The sequence below is a fragment of the Diorhabda sublineata genome, chromosome X (genome assembly GCF_026230105.1).
Source record: "Diorhabda sublineata isolate icDioSubl1.1 chromosome X, icDioSubl1.1, whole genome shotgun sequence".
Taxonomy (NCBI): domain Eukaryota; kingdom Metazoa; phylum Arthropoda; class Insecta; order Coleoptera; family Chrysomelidae; genus Diorhabda; species Diorhabda sublineata.
In genome coordinates, this window is record NC_079485.1 from 23,708,832 (window position 1) to 23,721,876 (window position 13,045).

The following is a 13,045-nucleotide window of genomic DNA, read 5'->3' on the forward strand; positions in this document are numbered from 1 at the left end:
AAGTTTTTTTATAATTTATTAAAGACAGACAGAAATTTGACGTTTCGACCTGCTGTGGTTTTTATCAAAATATGACTTACAATTTGCGTTAATCAATAGATCAAATATATGTAGCAACTATCAGTCAAATTATTCAAAGTTTTATTGAAATTTCACTTCAATTATTCAGGTCTTTTTTCACCATTGATAGCTTTCTTTTCTTATAAATGTGAAGGATTTTTGGAAATTCTCTTTTCCGTGTATTTGATTCCGTTTCAAGAATTTGTGGATCTTCATGCATTTTTTTATCATATTGATGACCTTTTAGTCTATTTTCTAAATTCTGAGATGTCTGCCCTATGTTATTTTCGTATAATATTTGGATATTGTATATGTCCTCATGACTCATATCGTATCTATTGAAATAATAGTTGTTGGGACAATCCTTGTACATATGGCAAGGAAAATGTTTCATATTTTGATGTTTAGTTTCTGTTTTCCTTCTAAATTGATTATTATTTTGTTTATCCTTCTCTTATATATGTTGTTTATCATTATTTCCGGATAATTATTTTCTTTTAATGCAGTTTCCACTTTTTAAATAGGTAAACATCTAAATTTAGGATCTGATAGTTTTAAGTTTCTATATCGTCTCGATTTCAGATCTCTTCTGTTTCAAAATTATTTTTTTTGTTATTTTTGAAAGACAGATAAAGAATTAAAATTTGACGTTTTGACTACTTTCCTTCTCTAAACGAAAGACAGCCTCTGCAACGAAACAATGCGAAATCGGCTTCCATTACAAAGTGCGGGAGCCCAGGGGGTCGGTAAGAGTCCGACCAACAAGGACGCCAGGTATCCATTAGGATTTCACCTCCTACAGTAATACATACATATATATATATATATATATATATATATATATATATAATATATATATATATATATATATATATATATATATATATATATATATATATATATATATATATATATATATATATATATATATATATATATATATTAGCAACTTCTTCCCTCCTTTCACATCCAGAAAGTGCATGTCATGAAAGTAGATGGTAGTAGAGGATTATCCAGCAAGACTGGCCTACGCACGTTGGTTTCTTAATAAACAATGAGTTGATAATACATAATTTTCTCTTTATGGCAAGTACAACGATATGAAAATCTACATATCTCCTAAAACATAAATCTCATCGAGTTAAACAAAGAGTATCTTATTTTTGAAAAATCGATTGAAAAATTCTATATTTAGATTGTACAGGTTGTCCCCGTAGAAGTTACGGATTGTTAACCATTGGGCATGAGCCTCCCTTGGCCTTCAGATAGAATTATTATTCCATCAAACACACTACATTGACATACGTAATCATCCATTGAAATATACTCAAATACACGTTCTGATTTCGCAACTCGCCTATAACTCAGAAATGAGGGACCGTATGAGAATATTTTTTTCATGTCACAGCATTGTTTTAACGTCATCTACTTAATCCCGAATTTTTTGCATCAAGTTCCGGAGCACTCTGTATGTTGAAAAGAGTACAATATGATATTTTGTTGCTACAACCCAACAATGATCATTTTCATTACCAAGTTGGCAAAGATTTCTTTACATCTGCTTTGACGGAGTTTCATCATTTGTAGCGGTATTGGCCAAAAATCTAGTTGGTTTTTTCGTTCAGGAGCGAACACCATATTTTCTAATTGTCAAAATTCAAGATAATTTCTGAAGTGAAAATCAGATATTGCATATTTTGATATATTGGAGGAACCTTGTATATCATCAAAACCAAACAAACAACTTTGTAAGACAGATGCTGTAGGGTTGGATAATAAGAGACCGAAGTCTTTTTAATATTAATTTCTAGCTTCGGAAAATTTATAGATTCATAATCAAATATTAAACTCATCTATTTCACGAGAAAGCTTTCAAAAAAAATATATAGTAAAGAAAAATCAGAATTGATATGATTATAAATATTTCTGTCAATGTTCCAAGGAACATTCGTAATTTACTGGCGAGTTATGATTTTTGAAAGCTCTAGCCACCCTAATTTTGTAAATTCTAATAATAGTGGAAAACTACCAATTCTGTTTGAAATTAAAAGATCTACAACTTTAATTCGAAGCTCCCTTTCTGAAAAAAAAATATTTCATCCTTACCAAGAGTGGGATTGTAAAAAATTATTGAGAAATATATTTGGGATATTTCATAGTAACATATTGAAAATTGAGAATTCGCATTTGTGGAACACTACACTTCCGTACTTATTTGATCGTTAAAAAGTGACTTCGCATCAATTTAATGCTAACTGTACATTGATTTATAAAATATTTATATTTTTTGGGCGATGTAATCAATATGTATTATATAAATCGTTCGGTAATACAGTGATCTCGACGGGGAATGAATAATACATGAATCAGAGGTATTGATTCATTTTAAGCGGATAATGTATTATATCAAATTGAGAAATACGGTATTCTTTTTGGTCAAAGACTGAAAATATTACCCTAGGGGTGTCATGTATGTCGGAATCTTTTGTTTTATTTTGTGATGTTCAAACTTCACTGGAAGAAAAATTTCAGTTATGTCAGTTTCGTTTCTTTATAAAAGTTAAAATAAATGGTGGGTGAAATGTGTCTGGAATACTAATAGAACGTTTTTTCTGTTACTTTTGAAGCAACTCATCATGATTTTGAAATGAACCAGAAAATTGTTTGAAAATTCCAGTGGAAATCCTGTTTATAAATGTTTGTGGATCGTACCAAGCATTTTATTGGAATTGATCATCATCGACTAAACTATCCTCAGGTAGATAATGGAATTGTCAAATATTGTTTTTCGTAAAGCAAAAATTCACGTCGATTAGATTTGATTTAGTTAAAAAAAAGGTTTATATCAGACTATCCATTTCACTTCATTCATTTTAGTGAAAATTAAACCATACTAAGTCCTAGTCTTACTTTTTAAAATTACATACTATTAAAAAGTAGGTACTATGCCGTCCACTATATCTCAGCAACGGATTATATTACAGCATCTGGGAAAAAAAGTGTCCCCGAGAAACACCTGGAAATTATTTTTAGAATTTTAGATTCATCACTAGAGGACGTATTTTAAAATATAAAAAAGCAGGGTTTTTCAAAATTCATCCAATTGAGTCGCACTATATGCGATAATCTAACCCTTAAAAAAATTCTGCGCATCTTCCAAACCACAAGGATCAGCCTAGTTGGGGGGAGTGAGAACCTTGTTATGAAAAACGACTGTAAATCCGTTTCTGCTTAGCCGATTTTTATAAACTTGGTGTTGTTTGAATGGCACTTTATATACGATAATGGAATTCTTTCACAAATTCTACTCATTCTTCATTGCACAAGTTTTAGTCTTTCTTTTCAAATAAAAGGTGGAAGAGAGTGGGAACCTTATTACGAAACAATACTTGTAGTTGCGGTTCTGCACAATCGAATTTCATAAATTTAATGTTGTTTGGAAGAGCTTGTGTGCAGTGATAAAAAATGTATGAATTCTAAGTAATGTAATTAGCGACGTGAATGCTAGAGGGCACTGTTTCATATCTCCTAGATATTGTGAGTTATCTTGACGAATTTATATGAAAGCATGAAAGTTTAAAAATCTTTTAAAAGTAAACTAAGTTAGCAAAATATGTAAATGCTGGGAATTTCTCTTTAAACGTCTAGTAGGCTAATGAATTAAGTTGTGTGGAATTCTTTCTATTATTTAAACATGTTGTATTTATTTACCAGAGAATCAAAGTATAAAATATGAATATAATATATATTTCCAAGCAATAGTAAGTGAACTTAATGGAAACAAAACTAAAAGGCCATGTCTATAGTAGGGTATAAAATAAATTTCGACCGGAGGAAAAAAACTTTAATTTGGTAGGGTAGGTAAATGTTTATCCTCATTCAAATACCAGAACCTTAGCCAGTGACTTAGAAATCTGTCGAACTATCGTCCGAAATATTTTAAGTAAACACAGGTAACTACTTTAATAATTGAGAATAAATATTAATGTAGAATAATATGTTATTTAATTTTTTTTCGCTTCTCAATTTTAAAAGAATTTTTTTATTTTGATTATACTTAAACTGTCATTATTTCAAAGTTGAGTTGTGACAACAGGGTTAATTTTCTATACTGCCATTTTATTATATAAACACCAAATCATCGACTGGAATTATTTCATGCTATTGATTGGAATTCATTTTCCTTAACTACATGGTCGAAATGATAAGTAAATTAGTATGAATTAACTTAAGATTATTCTGTTAAAAATTTTGTGAAAGTTATATTGTAGTTATTAACTGATAAAAAATGGAGTCAAACGAGAAAAATTTTTTAAAATCTCACGAGGATAAAGTCATTTTTAACATAACAACAATGTGTCTTACAGCCGTTAATATTTATACTAATTATACTATTTTAGATTGCACCCATATCATCTGGTCCTAGACCAGAGTTTGAATGTTGGATTATTCCAACTGGCTATTCGATATGATACATGACGATCCTGAGAGGCTCACGAATTATGTGGACAGATGAAGCTACGTTTAATTGTAATGGTAGAGTAAAGCGCCAAATATCCACTACTGGGCTGAAACAAATCTCCGTTGGATACAGAAGATTTTACATCGGGGTCGTTTGTCTTTAAATGAGTGGTATGATATTCTAGGCAGACAAATAATGGATTCATTTTTTTAATGACACAGTTAATGGAGAAAAATATTTAGACTTTTCAAGAAACGAGTTGCCATAAGTTTTACATAATGGTTACGCGGCACATTTTTCCATATATGTTCGGCATTTTTTTGATTAAGCATACCCTGATAGGTGCATAGGATATGGAAGTTCATTTAATAGGCCGCCCAGATCTTCAGACCTAACTTACTCAGATTTTAATTTGTAGGGCAGAATAAAAGATCTTGTTTACACCAACGATAAAAGATGATGTGATTGAAAGAATATGATGGGCAATATGAAGTATTTCAATGGTATAAATTAAAACTGCTGTCTTATCCAACTGTCATGTATAGAAAATGATGGACGACATTTTGAATTCCTAGGGCGTCACTAATTACGTAATTAATTATCTAAGTTGTTAATTGTTAGATTTGGTTCTTAATATTAGTAATATTAGCTTTACATTGAGGTAACGCCATCTAGCAGCAATAATAAGATTATTATGAGTACAGTTCAAGTTACTGCAGGTAGGCCAATGTAAGACTTCCCATTCAGAATAAATTTCTAATTTCCGTTTGAGCGTACCAGCCTAATAGACGTTTGAAGAAAAATTCTCGCCGTTAACACACTTAATATACCTTGGGACAGAAAAAAGATATCGACATGCAGTTTTAGCTAATTTAATGTTAATATTATTTTTTTTAAAGACTTCCTCAAATTTTTTTTCAAATTTATCGCAATAAATCCCAATATCTTAAAGATTTGACGTCCTGTAGTATTCACATCGCTAATTAATTGCTTAGAATTTATATATTTTGTATTTCTGGACAAAACTCTTTTAAACAACTAGTTTATGAAAATCGGCTATGCAGGACTGCATTTTTTCACAACACGCTTTCCACCTTTGGAGAGATAGACAAAAACAGAAAAAAAATATCGACATGTGGTTTAAGCTACTTTAATGCTAATTTCATTTACTTTTAAAAGACTTACTTAAACTGGCGAGAGAAATTACAATATCTAAAATATATGCTTGGAACTGATATATTTTGTGTAGCTGGACAGAAGCTCTTTCAAACAACATCAAGTTTCTAAAAATCGGCTAAGCGAAAACGGATTTACAGGCATTTTTCATAACAACACTCCCACCACTTCTTTTTGAGGAAATAGGCTGAAGCTTGTAGTATAAAAAATGGGCAGAATTTTTTGAAGAATTTGATTATCGTATATATAGCGCATCATGATTGGGTGAATAGTGAAAAATTTTGTTTTTTTAATTTAAAATTTTTAAATACGCCCTCTAATAGTGGACCTAAAATTTTGAATATGATTCCCACTTGTTTCTCGGGCCACTTTTGTTATATTTTTGTCCCTGAAGCTGTAATATAATCTGTTCCTGAGGCCGTTCTTAGTTATTCACCCGGTATATTTGAATTTGTTAAAAATGGAACATTATTAATACTATATTTCCATAAAATACAGAGACGTTCTTCAGACTAACAAACAGAAACCATATCGTATAAATATTCAGAAACTGAAAAAACTCATCTTAAATTCATTTAACATATTCGCAATGGTAAGAGTGAACTCAAATTCCCAAAAGCCTCAGTCTCGTTTTTATTCAAAAATTATAAAAACCGCGACAACATTGAATGAAACATTTTTATTGACAAAACAGAAGAAAATGATTGTGGTGATTACCATTGACGTACGCATGGGATAATTAAAATATAAGTATGCCTATCTCACAAATATAACTGTGGCCCGCATTACACAATCTATGTTGTAGAAAACGAAACAAGTTTATAGCCTGGCACATCCGAACGAAAAGTCGTATTTTCACCGTTTTCCGATAATAGTTTCTCAAATTTATGTTCTATTCCTTCATCTCTCTATACTATCATCATTGTTAAATTTTTGATCTTACTTCCTGTTTTGATACATCTTTACGACCAGCATATGCTCCCATAGAGGTGGAGAATTTTTCTTTATATATGAGCCCAGTTAAACAGTTATTCACTCCGATTTTATTTACAATTGCCGGCTAAACGTTTAGTTTAGAACCCGAAATGAATATTATGAATTACAAGTTCAAGAGTGAATTTTGAACTAATTTTATTTTGAGATACACGAGTGGAAATAAATTTATTATCATATCCCAATTAATCAATGGGTTAAAAAATAATTCGTTTTGTAATTAATGACCATTCTACGTATATTTGTCAAAATCGTCTCATCTTATATATTCCATACTTTTCTACCCAATGTTTTGTGGTAGAATAAAAATAATTCCTTCAAAACTCAATATCTGTGAAATAAATAACTTTTTTGATCATCACATGTAATCCAATTTTATTATCTAAATTAAAAACGTAAAGAGGAACTAGAAGTGGCAATTTTGTTAAACAAGGAATTAAAAACAGCGTAGTCGTTTTTTTTAATAAAACGGTATATTATGTATGTGTGAAAGTAACATTCAATACTCAAGTTTCAACAACAGACATTACAACCAAGCCGCCAACGTTGATTCTTTAATTGAATTTTTCAAGGTATCAGCTAATTGAATTTTCAGTTAGGCATTAAAGTGGAGCACTTTTTGTAGTTTATCAAACATGAGGACCATCCGATGTACGAGTGAAATAACTAAACCTTTTTTATTTCATTTTAGAAAAAGCGTACTTTGTTACTATTCTGTCGAAAATATTGACACAATTTTTACCGACTGAAACTGTAGCAACCAAATTTATCTACAGGCATTGGCACTTTGAAAACTTTGAGAAAATTCTTTTTGTTTGTTCATTTTTCCCTACGGATTAGGCTCAACAGTAACCGGTTAGTTACTTGACGCTGATACTAGTATGACAATTATGCCAGATAGGACAATTTTATTACAGTGATAAGTGAATACAAGACCAAGACCAGGTTACCTTTAGTCTAGATTTTGGACCTCAAGTATAATAGTGGTCTTGGTTTTGTATCAAGACCCTAACAACTCTCTTTAAACTTTAAAGTAAGTCTAAGTAAATAAATTATTGAGAAAGAAGAAATGGAGTGTGTTGGTATAAATATTATGAAAAACGTTGCAGAGGCTCTTATATAAGTGACTTTTTCTTTTTAAATCGTCCACTTTTTAAAGATCTTAAAAATAGTACGATAATGATGAAAATTCATAATTTGAGAGATGTTTTCGTGTTTATATAATTATTTGTCAGATTTCAACTTAACTTTCGAATTGTATTAATTTTTATCAGGACATTGTAAAGGAAAGAAAGCTACTCTAGAATGTTTAATTTTACAATTTGATAAAAAGTTTTTAAACTCGAGCTTTGAGTCGCAAAACAAAAACCTTTTTTAGGTACAATTTTTCTTAATTATAAAACACCAATCAAATCACACAGTATAGTGGCTTAGAACAAGACAGGGACGGCTTTTAACCTTTTCACTATATTTTATAGGACCAAATATAAGATTTTTCTGATCATATGAAAACAAGAGAATTTATGTTTGTTAATTATGCAACTATCAAAAGAATACAACGATTTCCATTTAACCATATTTTATCTTTTAGTTTTCAAAATCTCAAATACCTCTATGCCTATCCTTCTCGAACACTTTTTGTGTGCAGAATCCATGCCAAGATGATACTCTCATTTATAAATTTTTGAAAATCGTTTGAAAGAAATTTAGACTCTATTTTTAAGACCAATATTTGAAAAAGTGAAAATGGAACAAAAATTGTACAAGAATCTTGGATGCTCGGTATAGGACTTGCGTACGCTTTGCAATACTAGGACTCGTTCTTCTATAAGTCTTTCACTTCTTAGTTTTTGTATCGTCTTGCTTTTTCTGCAAAACCCAGGCCAAAATCTCAAGACTCGCAGTCTCACTCCTCACTATTTCTGAAGACATGATATATAACCATGTGTATATTTGTTATGACGAATTCGAAAACTCGAATTTTTCTCATAGTTTTAGCTTCTCTCTCACTAAGACAGTTTAGGAAAAAGCTGAGAAGAAGATGGACGGATGTTGTGGAGTGATATCATACTATTGCTACATATGGAGCCTTTGAAATTGAGCTTATTATTTGAGAAAATTGAACTATGGTGTCTGAGACGTTGTTAGACGTTTCTTTAGTAAGGTGAAGTTTCTTTTCCACTGATTTTAGTTTGTAAAGAAAATCAGATAAAAGAAACTATTACATTACGTGTAAAGAAAGTTTGTATGTTTTGATCTATTGATTGGTCAGTAAAATGATTTTACTTGACAGAGCCAACAATCAATACATATTACGTTATAATGCAGTAATGAAAATGTATATATATATATATATATATACATACATATATATATATATATATATATATATATATATATATATATATATATATATTATAAGCTTCACATTTCAAAACGTTTTAAACATAAGAGAATACACCTTGGTTCCTGGAAAATTCCTGGAAGGGATGAAGTTAATCAGATATACCATGTGCTAGTCCAAAAAGCTCCTCACTGTGACCCTGATCATTATTTTGTCGAATTGACCATTGGAGGTAAGTTCTCTAAAGAAAGGTCAATGGCAAGAATAAAACACCCAAAATGGAACATTCAAAAACTCAAGGATGATACGGAATAGGTGTATATATACTCGTTTGGTAGATCTTCATTGATGAAAATAAAATCGATCTGGTTTTTTACAACGTTATCCAGAGGATCCTGAAGCTTTCTTGACGGTAGTGAAAACCTGAATAGTGTCTTAATTATATTATTAAGATTCGATTCTATAGCTTTTTACTTTTGTTGAACTAAATCATCATTATTAGTATAATACTTTTTACAATATTAAGGTTGTTTTGTTATTCGTTTCATTCAGTGTATTTCACTGTTTTTATAAATTTATATATCGTTAATCAATACTTTCGTAATGGCGACTATTTCCTAATTCATGGAATTCATTAATATCGCCTATCTGGTTGTCATTAGTCAAAATTACCAATTACTGCGATAAATAGTGATTGTATACAACAAGATAATTTTACTTAATAGTTCATTGGAATATACGCCAACAATATATAGTTGAAATGTTCTACTAGGAATATCTGTTGTTTATTTGTTCCAACGTGAAATATATCATTTTTCATATTCTTTATTAATACTACCACTACACCAACACTCACAATTAAACTGTCTGACGCGTGCTTTGATAACCAAATTATCATCTTCGGAGACTGAAGCTAAGCTAAAGCCTAATAACTTGAGTTACCTATTCTATACCATCCTTGGCGTAAATTTTCATATTTATACTAGTAAACTATAGGGTGGGCTGTAAGGAATTGGAGCTTTTTCCCTATTTAAGCTTTCGGTTTAGACTGAAAAATCGAGTATTGACGATCACGCTGCCACTCATAATCATAACTTAAGTATTAATACTGTCAAATTGTTAAAACATGTATCCAATAATAAATTGTTGAATGCATTTCAAAGCATTGAAATTGATAAATGTAAGAAAAGCGTCAGACAGAGTGATTGTAGGTGTTGGTATAGTAGTAGTATAAATGATGTGTTCTGTATGAATATCATCAAGGGTTCCTCAAATTCCAATTTAATTTTTCACATTACTGTACAAATTATTCTACCCATTTTTATTTTCTCTTCTATAATATTTTAACCAATATGATTTATCGTTATTTGATTTCTAAAACGAAATAAACCGAGTGAACATTGTCACAAACAGTATTTAATAGTCACAACCACGATAGATCAAATATTGGAAAAAAATCGTATCGTATCTAAGAATTATTTGGAATGATCAAAGATTTTCCGATTTTCAACATAATTGCAGTCGTCGTATTCCGCTTCTTCTTTTATCAACCATTCATTTTGTAGGCAGATACAGTCGCTAGAAATTACAGTTTATTATTTTGAAACTTTCCCCAAAGTCTTCAAGCAGGCATTTCACTGACATTTTAAGCCAAGACTAGATGTGATGCAGTTATTTTCTATAAAAATCTGATGAAAAGTTATACTTTGAAGCCATCGAAATAGGATACAACGCATTATTTGATGTAGATTATTTTTGAATATATAATGTATGAAAACAGTTTTACGAAGACTTAAATATTTGGATGAATTTCAAGATAAAATCAAAATCATGTCATTATAAGAGTTTGTTTTCGCCTCAAAAATGAGATGCAGTTTAACTCAAATATTTTCTTATCAAGGATGTTATCATTTTATCTTTCAAAGACTGATCTTTAATGAGAACATCTTTAAAATATTATATAAATTCAGTATAATATCTTTGTTAGAGGTAATATAAATGCACATTGATACATTAAAGAAAATATTGGAAATTCATGTTGGAGATTCCCTAACATATTTCGATTTACACATAATCGGTAGAGGGTTAACACATATACCACATCTTCATCAAGTCTTTAGGGTTCTTCTATATGAGATAGAGGTAACATGAAGTGAGATATTTCAAAATAATATTGATCATTCGAAATCACTGAACTTCAACCTATCATTAAAAAACATGAATGTATTAGAAACCACATAATAAGTATGAAATTTTACAGGAATAAAATGATTTTGTTTCACTGTGTATAATATGTTATCTTTTTAGGATATACTTATGTGGATAATTATATATCTACAATATATCGTTTTGAAGACTGCCATAAACCTAAATGATAAGTTTCGTAGCTATAGTTTTATTGTAACATCTCGGAATGATTTGATTTGAATTTGATAATTGTTTATACATCTTTTCTGCTCGAATGGTTGTTAACAAGACAAATAACTGGAAACATGCACAACACCAATTTTTCATGATTCTCAAGGGACGAGAAAATCGAAACCAGACGACAGGTCATTACATAAACTATCCAAATTTCCAATTCCTTGCACATTTTACCAGTTTTTTAAGCCTTCTACGCTGGTTTTAAGATTCTCAAGATGAATTTTCTCCTTTACTATAGAAAAATTTCCCCTTAATAAGTAATTTCTCAATTATTTCTACGATGTAATCGTATTTCTGACTAATTGAATCCTCTCGGTATTAGAAAAAAAAAACTTGAATCGGTAATTTTATGCCAAATATAGAATTTTAAAACGCGCGGCTGTATAATCCTTATGATTGTTTTTCCATCATAATTTGTTCTCTCCAATGTAATTTGTTTTAGTATTGTAATAAACTATTACAGATATTTGTTTCGAAAACTAACCGCAGTGAATTTGGTCTATAAATATGAAAAATATCGCCTACATTCGAAATTGTTAGAATTAAAAATATGATGATTATTAAATATTATCAATATGTGATAAAGGCACTACTCAGCTTAAAGCCAGTTTATTTATCTATCTCGGATATAGAGTATCAAAGGAATTGAGCTCAGTTACATAATAAACTTGGACACTGTGTGGCCAGTACTCAATATCACATCTTTATGTATGTCGGTGAAGGTGTTTTTTGGTAATCCCAGTTTAGCGATAACTGTCGTGCAGTATCTTATGTACGACGCCAATTAGTTACATAATACTTGAAACCACGAGTATTTCCATATTTCTGCTGTACCACATTTGTTAAATTTCAATGGCAAGATCCGCGTAGTTAATATGATTCTTCTAGCCACCACTACCATATCAGGTCTGTTATTCATCACCTGTCTTTGATATTTGCTGATACTTTCTACATTTGTCGAATTGAGTGATCCTTAATCACATTCTTTCACAAATCACAACTATTCACAAAGTTCCAGTTTTAAATGTTATCATTCCATTTGTTATCAACTCCATTGATAGCACACAAACAATACACATACAATGATCATCCAATCTTTGACATTGTAAAGAGTGTGAAGGTAACGGTACTACCCTTCGAACTTTGTCACTTGGTTTTGCGTTGAGAAATATTTTTTCCAAATTGATATGTAATGGAATAAATTTGGTACAGCAATATATGAAGATCTGTTAGTTATGACATAGATTGAGGGGAATTCAGTTTTTTATGAATCTTCATTACCTCCAAAATGATCTGGAAAGTCCTAAGCTCCATACAACCAACAAATTTCATAACCATGTACATATAAAGTGATTTTAAATTTCAGCTTCCAATTCCTGGTTTTTTATATTTACTGTTTGTTTGAATTTCAATGATACAATTACCTCAAAAATTAAATTGATTTGATGGAAATATCTGGGTCCATAGAAGAAATATGAACTGAAAGGAAAAGCCTTAACCCTCGTCACGGCCAAGGGACTCATATGATTATTAAATAGTATGTATATAGTAGGGTATTTAGACAAATAGGCTGGAAAATCAAGTAA